At 39.9% G+C, this 15961-nt stretch overlaps 1 protein-coding gene and 1 long non-coding RNA gene across 51 annotated transcripts in view; one reads left to right on the top strand and one right to left on the bottom strand.

Annotated features, from left to right (window-relative positions):
- ZBTB20 (zinc finger and BTB domain containing 20) overlaps positions 1–8219 on the bottom strand; it is an 863472-nt gene extending 855253 nt beyond the window's left edge. For 34 of the 50 annotated variants that reach the window (XM_060417945.1, XM_060418065.1, XM_060418031.1 and 31 more), the window contains exon 1: positions 8191–8219. The gene's annotated coding sequence lies outside the window, so the exon portion shown is untranslated. The other 16 variants (XM_027980108.3, XM_060418087.1, XM_060418088.1 and 13 more) reach the window with 1 other exon arrangement.
- Positions 8220–8765: 546 nt separating this feature from the next.
- LOC132660065 (uncharacterized) overlaps positions 8766–15961 on the top strand; it is a 49353-nt gene continuing 42157 nt past the window's right edge. Inside the window, exon 1 of the long non-coding RNA XR_009601257.1 lies at positions 8766–8917. This is a non-coding gene — a long non-coding RNA (uncharacterized LOC132660065). The remainder of the gene's footprint in view (positions 8918–15961) is intronic.

Consider the following 15961-nt stretch of genomic DNA (forward strand, 5'->3'; position numbering starts at 1 on the left):
TTCTCACTATGCTTACAATCAATAAGCTTGCTAGTATTTTTGGTACCAATGCCATTAGGAAAGGGTCTACATTAATTCCTCAGTACATGGGCTGGGTTTCAGTTAACTTCTATTCTAAAATAAGCCTCCTTTCTAAATCTCTCTCTTATTTTTCCCCCTTATTTGCATGCATTGAAGTACTCATAGCACCTTTTCTGCACTATGGTTGATTTAGTTTTTTTCATTTCTCCCAAATAGCTTGGGTGTTCATTTGCGTCAGTTGTGTCTAACTCTTTGCAACCCTATGTAGCCCGCCAGGCTCCTATCTGTCCAGGGGATTCTCCAGGCAAGAATACTAGAGTGGGTTGCCATGCCCTCCTCCAAGAGACTTCCCAACCCAAGATTGAACCCGCATCTCCTGGATCTCCTGCACTGTAGGTGGATTCTTTACTGCTGAGCTACTGGGGAAGCACCCCCAAATAGCTTAGCATTGCCTAACACATTGTTGAGTTTATTGTATAGTCTGTCTATTAGGTAATTTATAAAATGTTAAGAGCAGTACCAAGAATATCAAGAGTTATGGATAGGTGTATGAGAGGGAGACAAACCAAAGATTATATAGCTTTCTCCAGATAGCTGCTTCCATTTGTGAACAGGTAAAGGGTTTGATGGTTTTGAGCCTCTCACTAACACTCAGACCAGCCAAAGGAGTATGAGTCAATCAAAAAGAAACTGAGAATGAAATTCTAAATGAAAACTTTAAGGTCATCATTAAACAAATACCTACAAGTAGGTACACAAAAATTGTGTGCAATTTGTTTCTGTATATGACAGCACAATAGCTGCAAAGTCTTTTCTAACACAAGTCCTTCCCACTATTCTTCATCAAAATAGAGTCAACTTCCTTAGTCTATCTTACTGTCCTTCCTGTGTAAATCTATCCCTGGGTGGGTACAATGTAGAATCAAAGATCAAATACAACAGATAAGAATTACCAGTTTTATAAGGTCTATATGGCGATGGCCCCTCATACTCAGTTTATTTATGGTTTACTTTAAAATAGCACAAAAACCAAGTTAATCTTTCTTCAAATATATCTATCTATCCATATATTTTCCAGAATTAGAAAATGACTGAGATAATTTTCTGTTATTACCTTTCTCCACTTAAGCAACTTATGCAGAGTGAAATGCAAAGAATCATGTTTATAAATTATATTACCAATATATCTACTTGAGTGAAGATGAGCTGGTAAAAATTTACGTAAACTAATAGACTTATTAGTGAGCCTTAGTGAAGTAGCTCTGTCGTGTCCGACTCTTAGTGACCTCGTGCACTGCAGCCTACCAGCCTCCTCCGTCCATGGGATTCTCCAGGCAAGAATACTGGAATGGGTTGCCACTGCCTTCTCCAGGGGATCTTCCCAACCCAGGGATCAAACCTGGGTCTCCCGCATTGCAGGCAGACGCTTTAACCTCTGAGCCACCAGGGAAGCCCAGACTTATTATAGTTACCAACTATAAAAGATTATCAGTACTTAATATTGCGGCTCTTAAACTTGTACTATTATATTTAAAAGCAAGCATCATTAAAATGAAACTTTTATCCAGGGCTGAAAGTAAAAGGCAAAGACACATATTTTACATATACTCTTTCCTGTGCCCCTCTGCACATCACATCTAGTCACTTTACCTGAAGATAAAGATTCAAGTATCAAAACACTACACTCACAGAACAGAGAGAGACCCTGAAGGTGAAGGAAGCGAACGTAGAGATCCAAACAGATCATGCAACATGCCTAAGATCATACAACTAGTTGGCTGTAGCACTAGATCTAGAACAATCTTTCCAAACTCTACATCTGAAATTTCTGACAAAGTGCAGTAAAAAGAGAATTCAACGTAATATATAAGGGATCAGCCAATAAGTTAGATGTTGTCCCCTTAAGTTAAAAACTGTTGGACTTAATGACTTCTCACTTGATTTTATACTCCTGGAAAATAAAATAACATAAATCTGCAAAAACTGACCAGAAGTAATATCAATTACAAAGAAAATTTATACCCTTTCTTAAAACCATGTAAGAAATATTTTTAATGCCTAAAGGAAGTCAAAGATTTACTGGTTGTGTGTACATGTATAGTAGTGATGGGGTTTGTTTCATTTTGTACATTGTTTGAGGTTCCTTTTGTGATGTTAATTTGTATCCCCAAAATGGAAGTACAAAGAAAGCGAATTTCTGATAATTTATAAAGCATTGTTATATATAAGTAAATAAGTCTCTAGAAACAAAGGTCAGTAAGAAAATGGTTGCCAATAATTTCAAAACTAAAAATCTGAGGTTTTTTAAACGTTTGAATAATTGAAAATAATTATTGTTTAATATTATTTAAAACATTTTTTAAAAAGGTCAAAAGTAATTGAAAAAGAGATTAAAGCAGTCTACTTAATTCTCTAAACTGTGTGTGCATTTTTCCTGAAGTGTATATTCATGAGCTGACAGTAGAGACAGGCTGCCTGCTTTGTTTGACTATAGTTCTGTTTACCTCATACTGTCAAGAATGGATTTTGACACTCACAGTATTAATATTGCTATTTTTATTGATACAATTAGCACTGCTATAAATAATTCCTCGGCCTGGCATATCTAAGTATATCATTACAATCAGCAATATTGGGGCTTCTTTTTCTTACATGATACCTCAGAAACAGACTGCTGGATCAAACAACAATGGTGACTTCATGATGTGGAAGTTACGGGAAAAAAAAAAAGTTGCCCTGTCAATAAAGACTACTGTTTTGTGTATGACTTCACTAAACAAACGAGTTTATATTTGTTTGAAACTAAACTTTCTCACCAATCTGCTGTTTCAATTTCACATCTCACCATATTGCACCTAAAACATGCAATCTGGATTCCTGTTGCTACTCTCCCCATCCCCCCCAATAGTTCAGGAATGGGTTTGAAACATGAAGCTTCAATATATAAAGCAAAAGAATTAAGACACCCAAAATTCAGAATGGGTGGGTGAAAATAAGTGTGCTTGAAGTCACTTGTATAATTGCCGATGGGTGGCCCACTTGTGAGCTTTTTGATCATTACACTGAAGCAAAATCAAAACATATTTTATCCTGCCTCTAGATCACATCAGCTGCAACAATAACCTTACCTAGACCTTGAATAGTTTGTTCATAAAACAAAGTGGGGTGACTGACCCAGTGCATACTCAACACAGAATATGAAGGCCAAAACAAAATGACAATAAAATTCAAAACAAGTTTGTGGAAATTTTAGGCTAGTATATTAAACCTTTCTTTGTCTCTATCACTTGACAGATGGTTAGCCTTTACACAGCCTAGTATCTCTGGCAAAGAAATGACTGTGTCTAGCCAATAACACCCCAAATTTTCACTTAAAATGCATTGTACACATACTTGCACTTACCTTTAAAATGTGAATATTAATAGAATTAGTCATTATTTTATTTTTATTGAAATTTGTCAGATGTCAAGATTTTATCTTTTACTCTATGAAATACTTCTTTTTCAAACTTGCAACTATCTTATTATGTCAATCCAGGGTTAGAACAATTCTTCACTTCAGATTTCATTCATTTTACGTGCTGCTTAGTAATCATGCTTTGAAAAACTTCCTTGGGACTTCCCTGGCAATTCAGTGGTAAAGACTCCTTGCTTCCACTGTATGGGTTTGATCCCTGGTCAGGGAAATAAGACATAAAATCCCACAGGCCACGTGCACTGTATGGCCAAAACAAAGCAAAAAAGTTCCAAAAATAAATTTTAAGCCAAAATTAACACAAAATTTACTACGTTGTTACTCAGAGCAAAGTTTTGGTACGTAACAAAGTGTGTTCAACAAAATCACCTGGGAACTTTGAACGCCTACCACAAGGCAGGACTATAATGATATAGTACTGAAATAAATCTTTATTCAAAAACTGATCACATATAAATATATATTGACATGCACATAAACACACATTGATCAACTATCTTTACTAGAATTAGAAAAAGTTCCTAATTTTTAACATTCTATCAACCATTCTTTGCTTTCTAAAAAAGATTTCAGCTGAACAATACGCTCTATTAGTTACACTCTCTGCTTTTTGTCCTAAATCTTCCTATTGATAGCTTTCAGATTCTGCCAGGTCAGTATTCAAATAGCCACAGGCACTCTCAAAGTTCTCTAAAGTGTATTAACATGTACTCTTTCTGGAAGAGTTGATTACTGCTACAAATTAGCATAAAGATCTAGTGTAGGTATAGAAATTCAAGCTCTTCACAGCAGGGAACGGAAGAACTGGAGGTAGGATTGTGTAACTCATATTTGACTAACAAAATAAAATTCACTGTGTTAGAGAAAAATAAGAAAATCAGAACTTGTTATTTGAGAACTGTGAACCAGGTTTTGGAAAAGTGAGACACCCACTACTTGAAGTAACAAACTCACTGCTAAATCTACTCCCTTAACCAGGCACCAAGTTTCCTTCAATTAGAAACCTAGGATTTTTACACCTACAGACTAAATGATTAAAGTAATGCTAAAATCTTCTGTAATGTTCCTCTTGAATTACAAATGGGCTATTAAATCAGAGAAGTGCCAATCAAATGCTTTTGTAGTTTGAAAGAAAGGTTTAAATAACAAAGCATTTTTTTTTGCAGGCCTCTCTCTTTTTCTCTCTTTAAAGTCACCTATAAATTAATTACAACAAATTTCCATCTTCTCTTGATAAAAAACCACAACTGAAGAAAAGATTTAGGCACTTGATTTTTCAGACATATTCTTAAAACAAACTAAAAAAATTAAGATATTCTAGATTATGTTTTACCATAATTTGCCGACAAAAGCTCCATAGGAATTTCAGAGTAAATTCCAAGACACAGATTTTTTTAATATAAGGTAATATTTTATTTATTTCAAAGGCATGCTTAAAAATAAAACCCTATCTGTTAAAAAGATCTACTGAAATGTATAGAGAATGTTTCATGACAATAACAAAAGGTACAAATCAGCAATAAAGTACTGTAAGGTCTTCCTTGCTTATCATTGGCAGTTGATGAACACCTCCCTGATCCTTGAAATGAGAAAACAGCTAGGTTTTAAAGTTTCATACCAAAAAACCTTCTTTTAGCAATCTAAATACATGATGTGTATGCAACAGTACAATGAAAACTCCACCGGGGCAGAAAATTTTTTCTCTTGTTCACTGTTACATCCCAAGCATCTAGAACAGTGTCCAGAACAGTTAGATGAATTTAGATATCCATTTCATAAACAAATTATTTCAGAGAATAAGTTAGAACCCGTTAAGCTACACTTCTATATTCCAAATGTTTTGAAGAATCTCTTACCACTTATTGTAAAATATCTGGAATAAGTTGTAATTCATTTATAAATTTTAGATCCTTCTACAGGAACTTAGTTGTATCTTTTATTAATCTTCTGAAATGACCTAATTTTTTTCTGGGAATTCCAATTTGGTTGGAAAGTCTCCTGAAGACTCACTCTGTGTCTGTCAGTGGCTCAGTCGTCCAACTCTCTGCGACCCCACGGACTGTAGCCCACCAGGATCCTCTGTCCAAGGAATTCTCCAGGCAAGAATACTACAGTAGGTTGCCAGTCCCTTCTACAGGGGATCTTCCTGACCCAGGGATCGAACTTGGGTCTCCTGCACTGCAGGCAGATTCTTTACCATCTGAGCCACCAAGTAAGTCCCTGAAGACTGACTACTGAGATAAAAGTAATTCATTTAAAATGTCCCCCCACCTTGGACTTTATTCCTATATGGAGTAATCAAAATTATATTAATTTGACAAGAGTAGCTGGATATATGTGAACCTCAAAAACCTACTGACCGCTTCCGACGCTGGCATCACATTAACTAGCAGTTCTGAACAACGCCCCTCTTCCTCCCATCATACACACACACCAAAACTATAACCCTCACATGTAAACTGTTCTTTCCTCTAGTAATCCATTTAAACTCATAGTCTTTCATTAACCACTTCTAGTAGCTAGTATACAACATATTTTCTTGGTACAGCAGCAATTTAAAAATACTGGCACCTTAAATGAACTAAACAGGTAAGCACAAAAACTTCTTCCTAAAACTGGATAAAATTTGACAATTTTTAAACTTCTTTCTTCAGTCTGTTAAAACTGGGATCTCACCATGAAAGGTCGTATTGCTTTGGAGGCTGTAGCCAGTTAACCTGTCACCTGATCTTCATAAGCAAATGGCCTTTATTCCCCTGGTCTATGAGATCTGATTTTACAAAGCCAAAAATACCCAACTGCTAAACTCACTGGGCAGCTAATTATATTAAAGAAAACTCACTTTTTTTTCTTCTCATCTGTTTATTTGAGCACCATGTATTCTTAAGCCTTGACAGCTAAACAATGAGTAACATCAGCAGTTCAAGGACAACTTCAAAATTTCTCAAGACTACTCCCAAGAAGACACAGTGAACGGTATTACCATGTACTATATGTGCATCAACTTTGATACACTCCGATTAAGAATGACAAGGAGCAACAAGGGCATTAAAAAAAATAATGTAAATTGTTGCTGTAGTTCTTTCCTACAAACAAGGGAAATGCAGGACTTAGTCAAAATTGGATTGATCAAATTTATACGTGGGGGTGTGGTGGGGTGGAAGGGTTTAACTATGCCCAAGTGATAGCTAAGGGTGTATGGTATTAGGAGCAACAGATAAGAAAGTTAAGTCATTTATGAATTTGTTGCATGCATGCACAATTATAACTGATTATTTAATGTGTAAAGCTGGAGAAGTTTTTTTTACAAAACAGTCATTATAATTAATGTTTTAAAACTTTCAATACCAACAATAGTAACTTTAGAAAAGAGTTTGCTTGAAAACATTGTTCTCTGTTCATTTTCTTGGCTGAAATATACACATGACCACAGGATAAGAAAACTCCACTTGAGCAACATTTCGGTTTTTCTAATGCTAAGAAGCAGCTGAGACAATTTTCACACGTCTAGAACATTAACAAATTCAACTTATCTTGGGCCAATGCTGATTTCGAACACAGTACTTAACCCACCGGCTGCTTCCAAATTACTTCCTGCTTCATTCAGATTTTTACTGGAGAACTGTCATCCTGCTACTGACCCCATTCAACTAGGCTGCCTTAAGAGATCAGCGGATTACCGCGCTAGGTAGGATAGCTGTACGCCATATTGTGTTTTCCGCTAATGTTTATAGTTTGTGTGCATAGCATATGTTTGTGCAAGTGTGTTTATCAATAGAACTTTTAGAAAATCCCTGCCTCCTGCCTCTTCAGCATCCTTAAAAAGGATAACAGCTTCAAGAGGGGCGGGGCGTGGGGCGGGTGGTGGGAAAAGACCAGAAAGCCACACGGATAGTAATGCATTAAACAGTGTAAAACAGTGCATTTCTTTAAAACTTTCAAAAAGCTTCCAACCATTTCTCTCGGCTATGGAAAACCGTGTTTTTTTTTTCTTTCTTTTTAATGTTTCCACGGGGACCCACAGGAGGAGAGAAAGAAGGAAAGGAGTGTCTTCCCTTCCCAAACCCCCTCCTCTAGAGTCGTAGCAGCGAAGCAGGCGGCGGCCGGTAGCTCGGGCGTCTGGAGGGGCGTCCAGCGGCTCTGGGGCCAGGACCCCTCCCGCCCCCCAGTTCTCAGAAGACGCTCCAGAGACCGCCAGAGCCACGGCAAGCGGGGGAGGGCGAGAAGGGAGGGGGCGGAAGACAAGCGGGCGCCTCTAGTAGCTCCTGAGCCCAGGCTAGTCCCCCTCAGCTCCTCTTCTTGGAAGCGGCAACTCCAGGCGCGGGGAATAGAGAGAAGAAGGCAGAAGACTCGTTTCCAGCTGCGGGACGCCCCGCCCGCTCCTAGGAGCCGGGACCCTCCCGCGCTCCCTCCCTCCGCGCGGGGTCGGGCGAGGCCGCCGCCGCAGCCCGGCGCGAGGAGGGGCGCCAAGAGAAGGGGGAGCGAGGCGGGGCGCCCGGGGGAAGGGGCGCGCGCTCTGCGGACCAACGGCCCGCGGGCTCGCCACTCTAACTCGCTCCCCCAACCCCACCCCGCGCCCCTCCTTTCCCGTCCCGCCGCCCCCAACTCCAAGCGCCTCACAGACGCCCCGTCCCCCACGGCTCGCACACACCCCTCCCGCCCGCCTCACAACAAATTAGAGTTTTTGGCGTTACCTCCTCGCGCTCTTTAATCTTCTTTCCTCAACTCCTAAACTTCCCCCCGCCCCTACTTCTTCGGCAGAAGGCCCACATTGGGCGCCTCACATCGCGAACCCTCTATCTTTTTCTACTATTGGATTGCCCTAATGCCACTCTTCGCTTCAATGAGCCAATAAGGATGGGACGCCCCTCGTGAGGTTGCCGCCCATAAACAAAATACACTCTTCCTCCTCCCCTTCACCTGTCCCCACCCCATCTGCCTCTTCCCTCATCTCTACCAGCTTCGATTGGACCAGGAGAAGCCCAATCCGCTATCCCAGACACACATTGGATTATGGAAACTTCGCTCAGAGAACAGTTAACAGATGATTGGTCGAGAGTCTTCCCACTTCCCACCCTCTGCCGCACCTTCGCCCACTCTGGAGAGGTCAGTCATATCTCGTTGTTCACTGATCCGAGAGTTAGGAGGCAATTGGTTGAGAGAGCCCGTCAGACTGGACTGGGGTGAGTCGTGATTGGTCAACACACACACAATCAAGTTTGGTTGTCTACTCCTCCCCCCTCTTTTTTTCTCCACGCCCCCGCCCCCTCCCGACTGCTTTTACTTTCTACGCATTTCTATTTCCTCCTTTATTTATTTATTTGTGATAAACTTAAATGACCCGGCGACGGAGGCGGGACTCGAGGCGAGGCTGAGGATGACGAGCGACGGCCGGGGGCCAATTGCCGAGAGGGATGCCGGGTGAGGGGCAGCGGCGGTGGCCAGTGAGAGGCAGGTGTCTGGAGCGCGCTAGGCCTATGGAGCCGGGATGCCCCGGCGGAGGCGGCGGTTACCCGCTGTCTGGCGCGGCGAGCTGGCGGGGGAGCCGCAGGAGGGGAGGAGGGGGTGTCGCTGTCGCAGACAGCTGAGGCGGCTGGAGCGAAGCTGGATCCCGAGTGATGGGAGGGAAAGCAGGAGAGAAGGTCTGGGGAGGCGCTCGAGGCCCCGCGGAGTCCAGGCTTGGTTCCTGTGGAGTGGGGTGCAGGTTGCCAAGCCGGGAGGTCACCGGAGGCCGCTGAAGCAATGCCAGTGCTCAACGGGAAAATGTGTTCGTTCAGGAGGTTTGGAAAAAAGACTATGTGAAACAGTTTGGAGTAAGCCGCCCTTAATACAAATGAGGATATTATCCTAACGGGAAAAGCAGATTATGTTTCTTATTACTAAAAACCTGAAGTACCAACGACCCAACTGGAGCCCACAAAATTCAATATCCTGAGGGCTAGGAGGAACAAATAAAGCAACACGGAAAATTAAATGCGGTTCAGACGCTTCAATAAAACCTTCATCCTCATCCATTTGTCACTCAACATAGTACTCCCCAGAGCCAAATTCTTACCAAGTATTAGTTCTGTACTCAGGCATGGAGGAGTAAAAAATGAGTATTAAAGCCAGCAGGAGGCTTGGGGAAGGTTCCTAAAAAGGATTCCTAAAAAGGGCTAAGATGGGGGTTGGGGGCGGGGTGGAGGGCGCTTTTCACTAAACAAACACAAAAAAACCTGCAAAAATGAAAGTCGCTGTATTTAGGGAACTCATCACAAAATAAGGGACTTTATTAAAAATACCATGCTTACAAACAATACAGTGTATTTACAGCTTGAAAACTTTTCTAAGTAAGACATGTATTCGATGTGTCGTTTCTAGTAGACTCAGGCTTTCTGAATTTTCTCCTAGGCTTCCTTGGGTTATAGAGCATGCCATAAATAAAAAAAATTCGTCATGAAACTTGTTAAAGATGATTAGGCAGACTTTATTCAGGACCATTGAGTTAGGTATAGATAGGATCATTGCAATCGAATTTTGCATGGGGGTAGAGAGATTGAGCTCGTTTGTGTTTAGAACTGTCAAGTGGGAACAAGGTGAGGGTCAGTGGCTGGAAAATTGCTGAGAGGGAAACGTTAGGGGTAAGGGAAATTTTGGCTAAACCAATCAAGCAGGATTCTTGCTGAAGACAGGCCAAGGTGATCAGACATCACCTTGGGAATGGTGGAAGATGAAGAACCTGATCATGTATCTAGGGTAATGCGGTGTGTGTCTGGAGAGTCATTGCTAAAACTATTTTGTGAGGAAGTGTACAAATAAATGCCTGGCTTTGGTTAATGCGATTTGGTATGATCTAAGCAAAATAAATAGGCCCTGGTGAAAAAAAAAAAAAAGTGTACAAGGCTTTGCTTTCATAAATAACATTAGATCTATCTTTTGAAGAATATTTATACGAGGGTCTCAGAATCCACAAAATTACTGCATCAGATGTCAGCAGATTTAAAAACCAGTATACAAATTTCTATTGCATCTGGAAGCCAAAACATTTCAGAATTTATGTATAAAATCTTAGCTATAAAGTAATGTAGTGACCATAGTTTAAGCGTTCCACACGGAATTATCAGCTTCACATGAGAAAATTCAGTAAAAGTTAACATAAGTGTTTAAATAGTTTAATTCACAATTTTTCTGAAGTACAATGGACACTCCCTGTAAGTACTATGTAAAACTCAGTCCTTTCCCGAAGGTTTTTAAAGTTGTTCAGTATAAGGGCGTGAGAGCTGTTAGGAGTATAAGAATATGGCATTAGGAAAGCAATGTAAAATATTCTAATTCAATATTAGTGAGCAGGTGAGGCCTTGGATGTTACTGCCCCTATTTGAGATAGTGGTTATTTATACCAGTTCTCCTGATGTTAGAATCTGGGGTTAGAATGCTTCTATCTATAAGAAATGCCTCAATCTTTATATTTACATTACACATGCACAGACCTCAACCACCACCGCCCCCAACACACCACAGAGATACAAACATGCCAAAAAATGTAGCAGGAATTCCATAGTAACATTAAATAGCTTTCCTACACACAAGCAATAACAGAAAATGTAGTGGAAAAAATATCCCTTTTTAAAGCTGTGCAAAAAGCTATAAAACATTTTCCGTGTGAACAATGAAACATTGTGTGATCTATGTAAATAAAACTGTAAACTTGCCAGTGAATATCAACTAACACTTACAAATGTCAAGTTGCAAGTGACAGAAACTCAATTCAAACCACCTTCACCAGTTAAAACTGTTGGCTTGTGGTACTAGAACAGTAAGGATATAGTTGCCCCAAGCACAACTATATCTGGAGCTCAAGGAGGTCCCTGAGCATTATGCTGAACATTTATTTACCTTTCATCATATGCTCTTTTAGGGACTGTTCCTCCTAAAATCCAGTCATGTGATTCAGATAGAACTACCAGATATAATGCCCACCTCCTTTTAGGTTAAATGCAGAATCTAGTCCCTATAGCACCCGATATGGATTTTTATATATACTTTGGGCTTCCCTGGTGGCTCAGAGGTTAAAGCGGCTGCCTGGAATGCGGAAGACCCGGGTTCGATCCCTGGGTCGGGAAGATCCCCTGGAGAAGGAAATGGCAACCCACTCCAGTACTCTTGCCTGGAAAATCCCATGGACAGAGGAGCCTGGTAGGCTACAGTCCATGGGGTCGCAAAGAGTCGGGACACGACTGAGCGACTTCACTTTCGCTTTCACTTTCTGTGTAAACTAGACTAACTGACTGAAGTTGCTCAGTCATGTCCGACTCTTTGCGACCCCATAGACTGTAGCCTACCAGGCTCCTCTGTCCATGGGATTCTCCAGGCGATAGTACTGGAGTGGATTGCCATTTCTTTCTCCGGGGGATCTTCCCAACCCAGGGTTCGAACCCGGGTCTCCCGCATTGTAGACAGACGCTTTACCGTCTGAGCTACCAGGGAGAGTCAGTTAATTTTACGTGTATTGACTTTGTATACATACATCTTGGTGGACTCTTATTACTTATAATTTATCAGTTGACTCTCGATTTTATGTAGAAATTCGTATAATCTAACAGTGATAGTGCTTTGTTTCTTCAGTGTTTGTAATATATTATTTTTCTTATTTTGTTGATTAGACTGACGGCAGAATGTTGAATAGTAGTTATAGTAGTGTGCATCTTTGTCCTATTTTTGCATTTTTGTTGTACCTTTAATTATGTTTCTTGCTGAAAGTTCTGTTAAAGAAGTTGCTGTATTATATCATAAATTCCAAAACATTGAATTTTAAAAACTATGAATGAGAATTGAATTTTATCAAATACCTCTTCTAAGTATATGAATCATTATTTTTGTTTGTTCTGTTAATGTATTGAATTATGATGATAGATATACCTAGATAAATTTCTTAATTTTATTGCTAGTTAATAAATAATGTGTTTAATTTTCTATTTTTATTTTGGAATGTGCATGCTGTAAACATTGATATTCCCAAGTAGCATGGACCTTGTTGAACCTTCATCCAATTTTGAAATTTTTATTAGACTAGCTTCTTGGAATTGGAAAAATTTTGTCTTTTACCAGGCTTATGACTTATTTCTTTTTTAAAAAATGATAGATCTTTACGTTCTCAATTCTGTAGTTTTGGGTTCCTTTCTACCTCTTCTTAAGATATTTTGGTAATTTAAATTTGCTTAGAAAAATCTTTGTTCTAGATTTTCAAGTTTATTTTTTAACTTTACATAATGTTATTTTATCACTTATCTTTTTAAAGTGTCCATAATTAGTGTCTATCACAGCACCATATTTATTTCTTAGTCAACAGATCATTTTATTTGATCATGTGTTTGTTTATATAATTGTGTTTGTTATTTCTATATTTAGTTTTAAAAATTATTTTAGCTACGTACATCTGAATCATCTTCCTACATCAGGGGAATTTTATAATTTTACCTAATCTAGTAGCTTATTCTAAAACTTAGTGACCAATAACGACCATAGTTTTATGTGCTCCTGATTATATGAATTAGCAGTTTGGGCTAGTTCTGCTGAGTGGCTTTTCTCCTGGTCCTCCCAGCTCTGTGTCGGGGCTTCATTCTATATCGCACAAATTAACCCACTTGTTTCCCCTTTATGCTGTTAGAGTCCTTCTGTAGGGCTTCTTCTCAGTACATGCAGACTCAATAGATACTCAGAAAAAAGTAGTTGGAGAATTCAGCTTACCCAGGAGAAGCTCTTCTCTCTCTAGTATTTTAATTCATCAATTCCTCTTTGCATCCACAAGTCTCTGATATTTTTAAAACTTTAGTTTTTGTGATGTATCTGATATTTTTTCCTAGTTCAAGGGAGTTATGGTCTGTTACTATGTTCACCATTCTTTCTGGAGGCAGAAGAGAATAATTTAATTTAAAATACAATATTTTTCAGTTGTAGAATTTGTTTGATTCCTTTTGATGAAGTTGTGTCTATGCTGAAATTTTCCTTCTTTTCCTTTTATTCTAAACATAGTAAACATATATATTGTAACATGAAAAAGTGAATGTGTTAGTGGCTCAGTCATGTCCAATCTTTGTGACCCCATGGACTGCAGCCCACCAGGATTCCCTGTCCATGAAATTCTCCAGGCAAGAATACTGGAGTGGGTTGCCATCCCCTTCTCCAGGGGATCTTCCCAACCCAGGAATCAAACTGTTGTGTCCTGCATTGTAGGCAGATTCTTTACTGTCTGAGCCACCAGGGAAGCCTTTATTGTAACATACTTGAGTAAAACTCCCATACCTATGAGTCTGCTTTTGTTATTGTTTTCCTCTTCATTTGAATCATTCATTCCTTTTTTTTTTTGTTTAGTATGGCTCATAATTTTTTTTTACTGAATGCTAGAGATTGTGATGAACAGTCATGGAGATTAAGCTTCTGGGAGGCAGAGTCTAGGCAGATCACCTTGATCATTAAGTTCGGTGTTCGTTTTATTCCGGCAGGTCTATCTCAGGCTGATTTGTTTCCATGAACATAGCCTTTCTGGGGGTCTCACGTCAAAGTCTGGGTGTTGCAGCTTCTCTTTACTTTAGCACCCTCTGAATTCCAATCCCTCTGTCTGCCAAGGAAGGAATTTCTGCTCTGCAGTGGCCTCATAGTTACTGTTTAGTTACTCTGTTGCATATCCAGATTGAAACTTCACACATTTTTCAAGCGGAAAATCAAATATAGAGTTTTAGACTGACTTCCCGGTCACTCTTTTCCACTGAAATTTCTCAGTTACTTTCACTTCCACTGAAATTTTGTCAGTCTTCAATCACTTTGGGTGAAACCCTGTCTTCTCTTGCCTCTCCCCAGTGAGCCTGTAGCTTTCTACTGAGACTCAGTTCCTTCACTTTGTGAATTAGAAATGCCTCAGGGAAAAGGCCAGGTTGACTTGAGAGCCCTCCTTATTATGTTACTCTTCTTCTCAGAAATCATAGCTCCTCAAACCCTGTCTGTATCAGTTGTCTTCAAAGAGATGTTTTATACATTTTATTTTCAATTTTATAGTTGTTTCTGACATAGAATTAATCTGAGAACTCCATTATAACTAGAATTCCTGTGATTTAATATAAATCATTTCACCAAGCTGAGCATACAAAACAAGGTCACAAGTCTTAATTCTCAAATATTCCTAACTGTTGTCAAAGAGACCAAGCATGACTTTCGTCTAAACTCGGAATGTGCTAATGATAAGTCTTGAGATTTTCAGAGTTCCTTACTAAGTCCACAAGATCATTGTTACTCATTGTATTGATAGTTTATGGTGAATGATGTCGGATTCGTGATCTCTGAAAGAGAAGATTGAGCTTCGGGACCAGGGACCAGCCTTGATCACTCAAGAGCTTTTGTGTAGCAGAGTTTTATTGAAGTATGAAAAGGGAGAGAGAAAGCTTCTGACCCAGACATCAGAAGGGGGACACAGAGTGCCCACCTTGCTAGTCTTAGCAAGGCCTTATATGCTTTTATCAGACCTACTCCCACAACATACATCTTAAGGTAACAGAATTAGTCAGAAGGTTCTTGTTAGGGAGAAACATATCCTTGAGCAAGATACATTGTTGTTACAGAATCCTTACTAAGACTAAGGAACATAGAAAAAAATGTTTGTCCTTTCCTCCTCCTTGAGAATTCCAGACCCATATCTCCTCCTCAAGAGACCCAGACTCCTCTCTCCTCCTCGGGGACCCTGGACTTCTTGTCAACCTGCCTAGGAATTGACTCTTGCAGTATCATGACCAGAATATGTGATTTATTCACTAGGGAGGGTTTCCATTGATGCTGTTGCTTCCATCCAGTGTTGCTTTGAAAATTGATGGGTCTCTCTGTGTGGTTGGAGAAGGAAATGGCAACCCACTCCAGTATTCTTGCCTGGAGAATCCCATGGACAGAGGAGCCTGGTGGGCTACAGTCCATGGGGTCGCAAAGAGTCAGACACAACTGAGCGACTTCACCTCACCTCATCTCTGTGTGGTAGATAGTGTTTTTAGTGTATGATACAAATGTCACTATAGCTGATCTACCCTGATTTCTATAGTATGGAAACCCCTTTCCCTTTGTTAGTAGCACAAGCCTGGGATTCAAATCTCATAGTGATTTTATTGTAGGCATCTTTGGGTAGAGGTGGAATTTTCTCTTGGAAAGTAATGGCATGAGAAGGATTTCTTGCTTCAACCATATGCTGAGCCAGAACAAGCCCTTTCCTGCAAACTTTGTGTGTCCTGATCCTCAAGTAAGAATGGAATTATTTCACTCACTGTCCTAAGGTCTGCTCCGGATTCTGTCACTGGTTAAATCACATTTTGGCTAAGGAAAAATTTATGATGATACCAAAGAGCAGTCATTTAAATGTGATTTACCCAACAAGGTTCTCTCTTTCTGGGTCTCTCTTGTTCAGTGAATCCCTCAATGTTGACACGAGGGCCGCTTTTTGTGTTAAGGTAT

The sequence above is a fragment of the Ovis aries genome, chromosome 1 (assembly GCF_016772045.2).
Source record: "Ovis aries strain OAR_USU_Benz2616 breed Rambouillet chromosome 1, ARS-UI_Ramb_v3.0, whole genome shotgun sequence".
Lineage (NCBI taxonomy): Eukaryota > Metazoa > Chordata > Mammalia > Artiodactyla > Bovidae > Ovis > Ovis aries.